Source organism: Amblyomma americanum, chromosome 1 (assembly GCF_052857255.1).
Source record: "Amblyomma americanum isolate KBUSLIRL-KWMA chromosome 1, ASM5285725v1, whole genome shotgun sequence".
Taxonomy (NCBI): domain Eukaryota; kingdom Metazoa; phylum Arthropoda; class Arachnida; order Ixodida; family Ixodidae; genus Amblyomma; species Amblyomma americanum.
Genome location: NC_135497.1, coordinates 345,784,349 through 345,799,228, shown reverse-complemented (window position 1 = coordinate 345,799,228; position 14,880 = coordinate 345,784,349). Strand labels below are relative to the sequence as shown.

At 44.0% G+C, this 14,880-nt stretch overlaps 1 protein-coding gene across 2 annotated transcripts in view; it reads left to right on the top strand.

Moving 5' to 3' along the window:
* LOC144115549 (frequenin-1-like) overlaps positions 1–14,880 on the top strand; it is a 250,444-nt gene that overhangs the window by 190,667 nt on the left and 44,897 nt on the right. The window lies entirely within an intron of this gene.

The following is a 14,880-nucleotide window of genomic DNA, read 5'->3' as shown; positions in this document are numbered from 1 at the left end:
TTATTCTCATTTTTATTTAAAGCTGAGCCGTCCTTTCACCGAGCAAAATGCCTGAACTCTGCAGGCGCGAATAAAAATATTTGACGAAGCACGTATAAGAGGTTTTGGCGGTTTAAGCTTCACTTAGTGCTCACGAAAATTTATTTCACGTTTTCTTCCTGGCCTTCTAGTGCGTCGAAGGTCAGCCGAGAAAACAGAGGAACAGAGGGAAAAGATATGTTTTCGTGATAAAAGTAGGGAACGGGGGAAACTACAGCCGTACAAATAACCGCTTAGCAGCTTGGGCAGCTTCTTGAGAGCCACTCGGCTGTAGTGGTCTCGTACCGGAAAAAAACGGCGGACTTTTGCACCAGGGAAGATATATACTTGTGCCGATCGCTCGAAAAGCTGCTTACCGTGGGAGATCAGGGAAGCGACAGAGTGCTTGATCCGCTCGGCTCGTGCGCAGAGTTGCCCGTTCGAGGAGGCTCGCGGAGCGTCCGCACCTCCTCCTCGCTGATATCCTCTTACGTGAGTTACTCACGCGTCCGTTCTCCTTGGCAATGATGTCGAAATGCGCCATTACCGCACGCAGCCTGTCCCGTTGTGCGTCACGAGTGCAGCGAGAGCGACCGGCAATCGGTGCGAAACGCTGTTCGACACCGCTGCCTGTGTTGCTGTTCGCAGCTCCCTCTGGTTCGGATTCGAAAAAGCGTACTCGCGTAATTGAACCGTTTTGTTTGTCCTTCCACTAGTGGCAGGCGCGTTTCGAAACTGGGAAAAACTATGGCCCCTTCATTGGAGCGGTGTAGTCTGGCTGCTGCGAGTCGGAGAAGCTGGCCGGCAGATTTGGGAACAGATTTCGTTGCATCACTACTGCACTGGGGCCTCGTCGGAACTAAAGGTCGCACAGTCGTTGCGAGTAAAGCTGAAGAAAGAAAACGCGTGAATGCTTAAAGTAAGCCGCCGCGGTGGCCCAGTGGTTTTGGCTCTCGGCTGCTGACACGAAAGACGCCGGTTCAATCTCGGCTGCGGTGGTCGAATTTGGATGGAGGCGAAATGCTAGAGGCCCGTGTACTGTGCGATGTCAGTGCACGTTAAAGAACCCCAGGTGGTCGAAATTTGCAGCGCCGTTCACTACGGCGTACCTCATAGCCTGAGTCGCTTTGGGACGTTCAACCGGCATAACCCATAAACCACAAGCCAAAAGTAAATCTCAAATGGCGGCGCTGGTAGCGATATGCGAACAAAACCAAGAGGGCCAATCAAAAAATGCGCGGTCTGCTCGGTAATGAAGCGAAGCAGCAGTAAACTGCAATGCGCGCAGAAAGAATTGCTTGTTATATTTTTTGAGCGCACGCGATGCCGTAGATCAGGCCGTTCTCTACATTCGCGTTAAACTGCAATGATGGAGTTTCTCAGGGAGCTTCGTATTATTGCGCATGTTTTGTTCCACGATACCCTATTTTGTGTTCTTTCAAGCAGGAAAAGATCTCGCCGGTTTTGTGCCGCTGGGCTGAGCGAGTCCGGAATCCCGCTTATATTTTGGACTTCTTGGCATCCGTTCACAAGTCGTGCAAATAAGAATGGATGTACCTCTCGAACAGTGCCACCACGTTAAACGTACAGCATAGAAACGTAAACGTCCTGTGTATGGCTATCAAAAGTGTTGTCACCGATTGCGCTACCGTCAATTTTATATTTGTGCATGCTATCTCATTCATCTGTGCTCGCGCTTTTCTATTCTTTGCACAAGCTCCCTCTATCTGCCTCCCCACACGCCACGTAGCAACCGGGCACTGCCTGGTTGACCTCCCGGCCTTTCCTTTCTTCTGTCTCTCTCTCGTAAAATGTGAATCCCTTCTTCAAAGTGTCCAGCTAGAGTCAGCGAGTTTTGCTTCTGCTGTGTACTGCGAGCATTCCTGGGAAATTTGGGGGCGGCATACGCGCTGCGACACGGCGCAGAGTAAATAACGCAAGGCATACTTCGTGCCGGAAACAAGTCAGCTGGGCAGACCAAAAAAAAAAAACGGTGCAGCTCGGGGCCCACGAAACACGCTTTACCTTCGTAACTGACCACAGGTTTTGTTAACATAGTGACATTACTGTTCGATCCTATATTGCAAATATATACGTAACCCCTTTTGTCAAGTGTTTAGAGCCCAAGGTGTTTACTTCTGAGCCACACCCACCGTGTGGCGTGTAATGCATCCTTAGTGACCAAAATCTCCGGAAGGTAAGATGATTTTCGGTCTTACCTACACCAGCAAGTACGACTGTCAGGAATACTACAGGAGCCTCCATACACGGCTTAGGCCCGTTTCACATGCTGCGACTGGACCGAAAATATCCGGTGTAGTCGGTGAGGCCGCAGTGCTATTTTCGGTCAGTGCTTTCACATGCAACACCGACACAACGAATTCGGTCGGAGGCAGAGGCAAGGTTTCTTGATGTTTGCATAGGCAACCCATTATTAAACGCGACAGAAATGTCACACGGAACGTGTTGATGATTTTATGACCAGCGTATTTTTAGATGCAAGGCAATATTTCGCATGTTTTGATTAGAATAAACAGTTTTGCTTCCACCGCGGCAATAGCTCCCACGTGACACCACGTCCCACGCCGTCTCGGCGCTCCCCAATGGTCAGTCGCAGAGCGAACACACCGACGCTGCGACTGAATTCCAACCGGACGGAACTCGATCGCAAGCCGTCTGCGACTAGGCCGACTGCCCTCCCCAGTCGCAGACCGACGGAAGTCGCAGTGTCGCAGGAGAAAATCGCATGCATGTGAAACGGGCCTTAGAAGGAAACTTCTTTTGCTCTACACTTTTGACAAAGGCTGTACACTCTATCGTAATGAATTTCCAGTCTGGACTCTTTCGTTTCTATGCACAACTGAAAGCGCTTGTGGCATACACACTACATGTAGTACAATGCCCTAGGCTTGGCGAATGATAGCCGCAGACGCTTATCCGCTATTCAACACAACACAACACAACGCAACACAACACAACTCACTACTTGTACTCAGTTGTCAAGTACTTGATGCCCCGCCAGCGCCTTGCGCAGTAACTTGTTCGCTGCTCGAATCAGAGTCGCATGATCGTGACTCGATGTCTGTACATGTGGCGGCATTATAGACTGTTGAAACGAGTGCCATTACAAAGCGTCTTTAGCACCTTGCATTCACTTTTTGGAATCCGTTTTCAGGTAGCACCGAAATGTTAGAACAATGTCACTTCTTTGTTTTCGTCAAACGTTCATACATTGTGCTTAATGTCCTTCTTTTGTAATGTTACTGAAACGTTGCCAATATAAATTACAAAATTTTTTTCATAACCATTTAAACAGCATATATGCAACGCAAGCAAGAGAAGGGCGGCGGCGCAACTGTGACAGGACAACGAAGAGAACGACACATTCTCACACTGCCAACTGTTCATTTGACAGAAAAGAAGCTTATTTAACGCACCGAACTCAGGAACGTCACACATCGCATGATCGCACAGAACACAGCCAGCGGTGTGCCACGTGCCTGAGTTCGGTGCTTTAAATAAGCTTCTTTTCTGTCAAATAAACAGTTTGTAGTGTGAGCAACTCTCTTCTGTTTCTTGTGCCGTCACAGCTGCGCCTCCGTTCTCTTGCGTCATGCACCAACTCGCCAAATAATCTGTTATTCTGCACATATGTAACGTTAGGTGGAATAGTAAAGTAACTTTGCAAGACCAGACTCGCTTATTGTGATCCACCACAATTGCAATCAATACTTTGCAAGCGGCAAGGGTCAACAAAGACGGCACGCGCAACAGCCAATACACGGAAGTCACAGACTCACTTTCTAACGCAAAGCATGGCCTTAAGCGTATATAGCCAACCGCAAAGGGCGTCATAAGTGAGTATGGGGGATGAGTAATATCGAAAGCGTTCTAATTAAGTTTTGGTGTTGTGCATGCAATGTGTGGCAGGCACCATCTATGGCAGGCACTGACATGTTTACCTTCAACGTTCTTCTGGTTGAAGAACGGTATTACTGCACAATGTGAAGCATTATTAGATACATTCCATGAAAATACGGGTAATGTTTCTTAATGGTTATGATTAGACCATTAAAGTAACATTATAATTTGTAATGTGGTGCTATAGATACGATTAGAACATCTAAATTACACTTACAACACATTATTAGTATAATGTTCAGTTTAAATATGTCAAAGTAATGTTTACCAAGCTATATATAACATTATTTTTTTAATTTTTGAGATTATCACAACTTTTCAATGTAACGTATAACGTTACTGCAACTTACACAGCAATTTATAAGATTACGTCAATGTTCTCTACTACCTGGTTTGTTCCCGATCAGTTTAGCGGTTTCTGAAATCGTACCCTTCGAAGCCTCTTTATCAACACTAGCTTTTGCGATAGGCACAGTGTCTATGCTGGCATAAATCCTGTTAGTGCTTTTAGAGGACTAGTTCTCAAGCCAGTGAACACAATGACACGTTTCAGGTACAGCTTCCCGCGAACTGCCACATGGGCTTTGTGTTGGAACTAATGAAATACAACCGCTACAGGTGATGGAATCTGTGCCCTCATTCGGCTTAAAAAACGTGGCTCTTGGCTACATGCGCTCTCGTACCCATGTGACCTGACAGTAAACCACAGAAAAGCATTCGCAGCTTTTTGGTTTTGCATTGGCTCTTAAGAAACACTAACGTTATCTTGTTTTATTCTTATTATGCAGTGAGAATTTACAGTTAAATCCGCTTCCTGAGGGTATAAAGACATTTCCTTGGATTTCTTACGACAGCGCGTTCAGAAAGCGGCCCACTGTAACACTCGAAGAAACTAGCCTCTTTTATGAGGCACAGCAAACCAGGTTCTGACGCTGTGAAAGCGTGTAAGTACCGCTTAACTAAAATCGCAGAAAGCACAAAATGTGCAGAACGTTCAGTGTAAGGCACCTTTTCACTGTTTAGTTTGCTGGGAAGCCTAATTCTGTTTTGGTGCACAATAAAATTTTTTCGATGGGTATAAGACTGTGGCGTGCAAATGCAAAGCTGGATATGGCTCTACTATACTAAACTAATGAAACGTGAACAAGTAAATTAATACACGAATAAAATGAGAAAATCTTAGCCCGGGGAAGCTGACGCCAAGAGGAGCTTAATTTCACTACGGAAGCGCAAAGGTTCTTTGTAAGTGTTAATCATCCTCACCTGCATTTCCTGTTCTAGAGGTAATATGTTCATGTCTTTGTGTTGGCTCTTAAGTATTTTTGTTCGTGCTTCATTTCTTGAGTATAGTGCGTGGAATTCTCAAGACATTGAGTCCTTAGTTATTCGGTCGAAATAAACTTTCGGCACCGCATCTCACAACACACTTCTTCCGTTTATTGCAAAATTACCTTTATTACTGGCTTAATAGCACTAAAGGCACACAATGGTGTTCAATTGGAGAACCTTCTCTTTTTTTCGGGGAACTTTAGGATTTAGCAGGAAAATGAGATTTTTTCGACTAAAGGTAATAATGGCGGTCAGGGCAAGGCGGGAATCCGGCTGCAAATGTAGAAAACAAAGGGAGACGGCGGCGCAATCGATCCCAATGCGGCGAGCTTTTTCTTGCAGCTGCCTTCGAGCGCTCTCCAACTAGGAAAGCTGTTACCGCTGCTACTGCGCAAAAGGTTTCAATGCAGCCCTTGTTTTGAAGAGAGCTCCGAAAGATTCCGACAGAAGGCCGATACCGCGATTAACACTGAATTGCGTCGTGCCGTCGCCTCGGCGATTACGCATTCGCCTTATATCTGCTTCGTTGTTGGATATATTTCTGCCGTTAACGCACATCGGGGACGCTGCGGATGTATACGCTCTCTACAACAAAACAAAAAAAAACGCATGTCCTTTCTCGCATTCTCTGGCGCTGTCTATATCGCGCACTTACGCTCGTCCTCGTGCTGGGAGCACATGCAGCACAGTCTCCGGTGTCATGTTTCTCCCGGCGCCGCTGAATCAGCGATTTGCGATACGCCATGCCGGTCGCTTTAATCTCACGTTGGGGGCTCAGTCTTTCATTTGAAAGCCTGAACGCACTTCAGCCTCAACTTTGTTTTATTTTACATTCCATGGGATAAGGAATCGGCAATCACGACGGTCGAGCAATGGAGTAAATAGTGTACTGATATTGAACTGATACTCGCCTGTGTTGTAAAAGGCAAGTTCGATATACGGGTTCATACTAATCATTTGCCTGCTTGTTTCCTTCGCTTCCATTTCATTTAATTTTATTTCCATGAAGGATGGGGGAGGCGAGCTTGACAATAAATAGTCTTCGTCCCCTAGAAGGCAGCAGCAGCACAAAATCGTAGGGATGATAATATTAATATTAGCAATGGTAAATGTACACCTTGCAGAATTTAAATTTATACGCAAAAGAATAAATTCGTATCAAGCAAAGCTATATACATTGAGCGCAGAAGCTTCCATGCGAAAAACAATATACAAGCTTTCAAAGTAAAAAATAAATTAGTTCTAGAATATTTGCGCAGAAAAGCCCTAAAACCTGTAAATTATTCAAATCCAACGAACAATGAAAAGAAGACACAAGACACATAGGTCACACAGAACGCTGGATACAGTGGTACATATTGTGCAGATTTAACGAAATCATTCTAGGGAGGTGCATGTTGAAAAAAAAAAAAGTTTATCATTGTCCGTCATCAGGCTCGGAGTATGTATGTTAGAATAAAAAAAACAGTATGCTAGACGAACATACATTTCAGTTTATTTGGGTTAAGACTTCAGATATCGATCTTGTTGTTTAGGTACGTGTTCGGTTGATCAAGAATTTGCTATTGTAATTTTTGGAATGCGTGATTAGTAAGGAAGGGATGCACTTCCCAAAACACGATTTTGCGTGCGGAGTAACGTGTTGACTCTTTAATGGTCTGCTCGCTATGCTTGTTAAAATATTGCAATTCGCTTTTCGTTCTCTGATTAGACCAAGGCAAAGATGACAATTGCAATTGCTTTCAACACGTGTTGTGACAAGGTTTTTGCATTTGTGTGTCGACATTACAATCGTAATGCGGGTGTGTAATAACTCTGATGATCATTGGTTGTAATATGCTTAGTTTATTGATATTATTTGCGGTAGTTTTATTTCAGATCGGACTTCAGTATTTTAAATGAGAGAAAATTAGCTAATGTCGACGCATAATTGAGGCCGCACAAAGCCCAACGGTAAGCCTCAGCGCAGTATGAAGAAAACTAATTTCCAGTTGTCCGGGTTTAAATCAACAGTTAGCTGTAGTCCGGGAGGTATTAAAAGGGATAAGGGAATACAAGGTGATGCCAGGTGCAGTGACCGCATATCCGGACATCAAGAAAAATACCGGGGGAATAAAAAGGCGGAGTAGGGCATTTAGCAGGAATTCTCTGGTCACAGCTAGCAGCTAATGAGGTCCCCTGAAAAGAAATACTCTCATAGTTTTATCCTGCTACTAAACTCACCTGTATGAGGTGGAAACTTGGCCGTTAACAAAAAGGCATGGAATTAAAGAAAGGACTGCACAGCGAGCTATGGAAAGGAATATGACAGGAACAACAGTAAGTGACAAGAATAAACAGCATGGGTTTGATAGCGAACACTTGTTAATGATGTCATCACTGTAATCCAAAACAGGAAATAGACCTCGGCCGGACATGCACTGCGAAGAGCCGGTGGTCCCTTAGGGCAACACCCTCTAAATACTTTCTTCAGGCCTCTCCAGGCCCTCCTTTCCACACGCGCTACGTCACGCCAAGTGTCCGGTCAGGCTGCTCACCAAGCGCGGCTCCGCTCCGCTCGGTTGTCTCCCTCGATGTGCTCGCGCTTGCCCGGGCAAGCACAGACACGAACGCAGTCTTGCAGTGAGCGTCTAGCTGCTGCTTGAGTCTTTCAGCCTGGCGTTGGGTGCATTTCCGTTCGCTCCTCGCACGGCTGTGTCTGTTTCGTGTGGCCGTTTCTTGTGTGGCGTGCGTACCTGTGCTAGCGCACGAATGGGAAACTGATTGCCTGCCGTGTAGCGAGTGCAACTTCGTGAAACATGGGCCGGTGCTGTGTTCCCGGGTGCCGCGGGAACTACCAGAATGGTCCCAAAGTACGTGTTTATTGCTTCCCAAGAGACGAAGTACGAAGAAAAGCCTGGTTGCGAGCCATTCCACGGAAGGATTTCACACCTACAGAGCATTCGAGGGTAAGACTCTGAAATATTGCTTAATAGGCGCTGGTAATTATCTTAGTTGTGAGCTGTCGCTCCCGGAAAGGCATGCTGTCTTTGTAGGCAATGATATCACTTCTTACACTTATGTATGAATTGTCCAGGAAGCATTTAGTTCTGTGGATGTGCATAAGGCTTGTGTAAAAGCTGTGTAAATATGTAAAAGCTGTTCACTATTCAGACTCTTTTTACTTAGTGTTTTAGGCAATGGAGAGTCATGGCGAATGGCCTTGCTTCATTTTCTCGTGCAGGTGTGTGAACTGCACTTCCACGCAGGCGACTTCATTACGACGTTGTCACACCAAGATGAACTGACAGGGAAAATAATAGAGGTGAAGCGTGACAGGCTACAGTTGAAGATTGATGCTGCGCCTTCTGTTTTTCCAAACTGCCCAAAATACTTGTCCTCAACGCCTGGACGGAGTGAATCGCCAGAGACGAAAAAAGCAAGAAGGGAAAACGCTGCTTTGCAGGAGGCTATGAGGAAGTCACTTCAGTCTAATGAGCTTGAACAGAAAAGAAACAAAGTTTCATCTTACGAGGAGTTCAAATCTAAGTTGCCTGGAATCTGCAACACGAAATTCTGGACCGTTTCTGTCGATGAGCAGTGCGTTAGGTTCCTTCTCATCGAGAATGATCCTTCACCTAATGTGAAATGCGCCTTGGTAGTTCTCCCTGATCTGTCACTTTCTGTTTTCTTGAATGGAGTGAAGCTTCTGTCGCTTCCTTCAGGCAGGATTCTGCCAGCTCAAGTATGCGACACCTCCAGCCTGTCCTTGCTGCTAGAAGAACTCGAGATAGGCTTGCATAATATACCTGAGGTGACGAAAGAGTCGAAACATACTAAAGTATTGCAGTTTGTCGGTTCACTGCTTGCAGACCTCATTGAGGACAGTGATACGACGAAAGAACAGTCTTCTTTGCTGAAATTTCTGGTTGAGCAGATAGAGCTTCTCCTCGCGAAACAGCATGTGTATAGCGCAGAGCTGCTGGTATTCGCCAGTATTTTGAATTCAATTTCTCCTCACGCATATCACTTCACAAGAGCTGCATCAAGAATCATTCTGCCCCATCCTTCCACACTGCGCCGTGTTTGCTCAAATTACAAAGCTGACCCTCTTGTGGAGCAAAATCAACCGCACTGTCTCTCCTACATCCGAGAACGAGTCAAATCAATGAAAGACCACGAGAAGACAGTGACCCTGATGATCGATGAGATCCACATAAAACCATACTTCGACTACAAAGGGGGCACAATAGTAGGATCGTCGGTTCATTCAACGGAACCAGCAACAACAGCCCATGTGTTCATGGTACAATCACTCCTTTCTGCAAACAAGGACGTCATTCACATATTACCTGTGAGCAAACTGAGCGCAGAAATTTTGCACGAGCATGCTAAGAACATAATCATTAATGTTGAGAAAATGGGGCTCAAAATTATCGCTGTGATAACGGACAACAATGCTCTGAACCGCAAGATGATGTCGTTATTTGCTACAAGTCCTCAGGTGAGCATTGTCTATCCCCATCCAGCCGATAACGCTCGCCCTCTTTTCTACGTGGTCGATCCTGTGCATCTCTTGAAGTGCATTAGGAACAATTGGATTAACCAGAAAAACCCTGGAACATGCCTCTATTTCCCTGAAATGGACTTGAGTGGAGCAATGCCCGAAGGGCCTCCTCGTATGAAAGCTGCTTCTTTCGCAGCTGTGCGGCAGCTTTATTCTTCAGAGAAGACGTCGCTTGTGAAGGCTGCTTACAGACTGAACGCAAAAGCCGTGAATCCAACCTCAATGGAGCGGCAAAATGTAAAGCTCGCTCTCGACGTCATTAATCAGTTTGTTTCAAATGCCCTCAGGACACATGGTTCCGCGTTCAAGATTCCTCAAGCTGAGTCGACTGCTCTTTTCATTGACGTTATCCTCACATGGTGGCAAATAGTCAATGTTAAGACCCCTTGCAAAGGCCAGAGGCTAAGGGACAGCATGCAAGACCCTGTAAGGTCTGTTGATGACACACAGTTAGCTTTCCTGAGCGGCGTTGTGGACTGGTTGGACGCTTGGGCAAGAATAAACATCACCAGTGGCTCGCTGACGAAAGAGACTCACAGTGCTTTGCGACTGACATGCTATTCTCTGGTAGAACTCTCGCGCTACTGCTTAGAAGAACTTCACTTCAAGTACGTACTGCTGGGCAAATTTCAGACGGATGCGCTAGAAGACCGGTTCGGCCGTTACCGCCAGCTGGCAGGATCACAGTACCACATTTCCGTGCGTCAGCTCTACGAATGTGAGAAGAAGCTTCGTCTTCAAAAACTTTTGACATTTCCACGCGAGGAAACAGAGTTTGAAGACGTAAGTGAGGATCTTGTCCCATGCAACTTTTCTGTGGCTGTCAGCGACGACGATATTACACACGCCCACTCTGACATGGATGCTATTGTCTACATTGCAGGATACGCTGCTCATGCTGCTTTAAAGAAGCTTTCATGTTCTGCTTGCTTCAGCACATTGGTGATTGAAAATCGAGAGATCGAAGCGGAAAATACTGCCATGATAGCTAACCTGTCGAGAGGAGGGCTGAAGTTTCCCCAGCCATGCACAGTTCACATGGTACTGATGACTAAACTAGTTGCAGAGAAGTTGTCTTTTGGAGCAACCGCGGAAGATTTTCTCTCCTGTAGAAATCAACGTGGTGTCGTGATTTCACAGACGATTTCCCTCCTGGACGAACACGACATTGAGACATGTGAAAATGGCCACACTGCACAAACTCTCCTGCGCTTGGTAGTACGCGTTGCAACCAACGTTGTTCTAAACAACTTTTGCAAACTAAGAAATGATGCCATACAAGACAATGCGCAGCAGAAGGCCGCAGCCCGGAAAGCAGCAACGCTTAAGAAGAAGTAAGTTTTATTCCCAAGCAATAAAAATGCTTTGCGCACACTTCATTGCTGGTGTCTCGTCGTTTTTTATTGTAAGGGTCAGATTAGCTGTACAAATACTCAACAGCGCAACATTATTGTGAGTGTCATTATTGCTGTGTGTGAAAGCTTTAAGCAAAACACAATACAGAATAAAACTAACACAATGCGCAGTAGACGGTGTTTTTTTTTTCAATGTTCACGAACTTCTACTTTAACAACTAGATATACGCATGTGCGGTCTGTGCGGATGGATTTTACCGCACGGCAGACATCATGTACGTGATAGAACCTAATAATTAGATGATTAATTGAAATTAACTAATCAATTTTTTATTATAATGACCAATAATGCGAAATTGGCGGCCGTATGCTAAATTGTTTATTATAAAAAACTGTATTAGCAGCTCGAACTTTCTTGACAATAAGGTGTTCTGCAATAAAAAAAATATATAAAGCAGATAAAATGATAGCCTAAGGCGCGCACAAACTAGCGAATTTCTTTTCTGCAGCAACGACAAAAATGAAAATGAAGGAATCACTTATAAGGCAGCTACGTACGGCAGTACCCGAATAGTGCAGACGGGCGCGGCGCGCTGAAATCGCGGAGCGCGGGGCCTGCACGGTCCCTTGGCGTGACGTCACGCGGCCGGTGGAGAGGCCTTAGCATTGAGAGGGTGTTGCTTAGGGCGACAGACTGAATTCCAACGGAAGGAAAACTGGACGACAGAGAGGAGCGGGCAGATGAGATTAGGAAATGCGCAGGGAAGCGGTGGCCGCAGCTGGCACAGGACAAGGCTAATTGGAGATAAATAGGAGAGCCCATTACCTCCCAGCAGATTTGCCTGAACTGCAGCAGCAGCTGTAATTGATATTCGTCTTTATGCGTGCACATTCATAAATTCTGATCTGCCTAAGCACATTTTCCTTGTTGGCTGCTCAGGCAGCGGGTGGAGAAATAAGTCTATATGCATACACTTCTTGTCTAAACAGTTATACTAACATAGTGAAAAAAGTCCGTGAACACCAAATAGCACATACGAAAGAACTCAAGCTATACAGAAGGCAATACATTTGCACACCAATTTCTTATGTCCTTCATCATCCTACGCTTGTTATTTGCAATACATAGATCATCGGGAATTTTATTAAATACAGCCGGTACATAATAATTGCGCATCTTTTTACCATAGTTTGTATAAACCTGTGGCTGAACAAAACATTCCGTTTTTCTCAAGGTGACATCTTTTATTACGGGAGTCTGATATTCATTTGAATAATAATACCGTGTTAACACAACAAAGTGAAAGAATTCACGAATCTGAAGGATGCCTAACTCATCGTATTTTCCTTTCATATCAACCGAGTGTAGTTTAGTGGCGTAAGATATAGTGTTCACTATTCTCTTTAGGATAGCATTTAATGTTTTTTCTTGTATTCGGAGCAGTTACCATATACAGTAATGCCGTCCTTTAAAACAGGTTCTACTAATATAGATCAGTCGTCTAAGATGAAGCGGAGATTTGCCACGAAGGTGATACATGATAGTCGCAATGTACATTATCTTTCTAGAGAGGTAGACGTTGTGGTCGCTCTATGTAAGGTGTTGGTCAAAGTGGATGGCCAGATAAAGAACTGGTCTCTCTATTTGCATAGATTTACATTTACGCTGGTAACAGTGGGATGTGTGAAGATGCAGTGGTTGGTTTAAAGTAACAATTTTATGAAGGTTTTTAAAGCATATCAGTTTTGTTTTGTTAACGTTTAAAAAAATGAAATTTTGCGAGAACCAGTTAACGACTCCACTTAAATCTATTTGAAATGATTCCACGCATTTACGATAATCAGTAGCTTCAAGTGCTAGCGCTTTATCGTCAGCGTATTGAAAAACGTTTGACTTAAGCTGCAATAAACCCAAATCAGATACATATACATTAAAAAGCAGTGGGCCAAGTGTACATCCTTGTGGTACACCGAATTTAACATTTTTTTAAATCTCCGTGCATATTACCAAGCACCACACACTGCAGCGTATCTGTAAATTAATTGACAAAAAACTTGTTAAAATGACCGCGAAAACCAAGTGAGCTTAATTTTATGAGTAATAGCGTATGATCTACTGTGTCAAATGCTTTAGTTAAGTCCAGAAATAAGGCTAACGCAATGTGCTGATTTCATAGTGCATTATAAACATAGTCAGAAAAATCTTCACGAAGTGTAGTCGTACTTCTATTCCTTGTGAAGCCAAATTGTTCAGCATTGTTCAAAGAATATTTTTCACAGAATGATTGCAGAACATACACAACATGCTTTTCCATAATATGTGCTATTGATGAAAGTATTGCGATTGGCCTATAATTTGTACAATCACCTTTCTTCCCATGTTTTTAGATCGGCCTGACAAGATATCTTAAGTTCTTGAAATATATCACCAGTTTCGAATACACCATTCAGTATGTTCATAACCACGTCTTTCAAAACGTCAAAATTTCTGTAAAGATCCCTTAGACGAATGCCATGATATCCAGGTGGCTTGAACTGCTTCATTCCGCATATAATGCTCCATAGCTCGTCAACTGTTATCATAGGCAGATATGCAGTATGTACACATGCCCGTTTCGGTCGATGTGGTACAGGCCTACTGACTGCTATATTTCGCAACTTTTCTGTTGTGTTTACAAACACATCATTAAATTTATCACAGAGCACTTTCACGTTCTTCTTTGGAAAATTCTTCTTTACTGCTTCATCAACGGAAGTCTTTTTCGGTCTACCCATCAGTTCATTGGCAATTTTCTACGTTTTCTTTCCGCCATGTTCGTTCAGTGAAAACTGTCGTGCGTAAAAAGATCTTTTCGCCAGTCGCATTTTCGCCGTTACCCGATTCCTCAATGCGCGATATTCATCTCTTAAAGCTTTATCTTCAGGTTGCTTCCTTAATTTTAGCCATGCTTTATCTTTCACGCAGCACAACTCTGCTATCTCATGAGTTATCCACTTCTTATCTGTTTTCCTTATTTTGATGTTAACAGATTTAGTTGACTGTGCATAGACGTTGCGAAAGATTTAAACAGTTTTGTTATATAAGCTGATGTGATCTAAATCTAAAAAGAAACTCCAGCTAACATTACGAACTAATTGGTCTACTTTTCTGTTATCTACAACAGAACCTGTAATAACGCCTCGATTAGTTGTATGATCGTCAGCAAAATTTTAACCGTTACAAAGTAATGATCAGCTAGTTTTTGCTTTATAACTCTCGAAACATATTGCTGGTTTTGCAAACGAATAATTATATGGTTAATGCATGACTTGGTAATATTAGCACCTAAGTATTCCTCTCTCGTGTATCCATTAATTACTTTCACAAGTCCAAATTCTGCAAGCAAATTGAGGTGACCTGCTGTGATACCTTTTGTCTCTTTCATAATGTCTATGTTTAGATCCCCTGCAATATTGAAGTGTTTCTCATTCATGTATTTATGAAAAAAAGGTATACAGCTCATCTAGAAATGCACTGGCATTCGAATTTGGTGGCCTGTATATTGCACATAAAGTATAATCTGTATTTCCTTTGGAAGTAGAGAGAGTGACCGCCTCTGCGTGAATAAAGCTGACGTCAATTCTATTCGTCACCCACTCATCTTTTATGAACAGCATAACACCGCCCCCTTTACGGTTTTCACGGCACAATGTGTACTGAGTGTACCCAGC